This window comes from Penaeus monodon, chromosome 21 (assembly GCF_015228065.2).
Source record: "Penaeus monodon isolate SGIC_2016 chromosome 21, NSTDA_Pmon_1, whole genome shotgun sequence".
Taxonomy (NCBI): domain Eukaryota; kingdom Metazoa; phylum Arthropoda; class Malacostraca; order Decapoda; family Penaeidae; genus Penaeus; species Penaeus monodon.
This window is the reverse complement of record NC_051406.1, coordinates 42,819,957-42,820,272: the sequence shown is the minus strand read 5'-3', so window position 1 is coordinate 42,820,272 and position 316 is coordinate 42,819,957.

The window sequence follows — 316 nt, the reverse complement described above, 5'->3', positions numbered from 1 at the left end:
GAGTTCACAAAATCTAGAGTATAACATTATATAACGATTATTTCCTCTTCATTTCGACAAGCAACCCCAGTATTTTAAAAACATAATGGGAATACTTTTTATAAAACGTCTAAATTTATCCCGGCAGTTATAACGCGGATTTTCATGCTCTGATTTGGCCATAGATTTTATCAGATTTATTCTCACACTGAGAGTGTTTTGCATGCAGCTTGAATAACCATTTGATGTGAACGAATTACATAGCAGTGGGTACCTTTCACCGTGTTATATGTTTTGCATGGAAACTTTTATCATTCGCTAAATTATTTGATTTCAA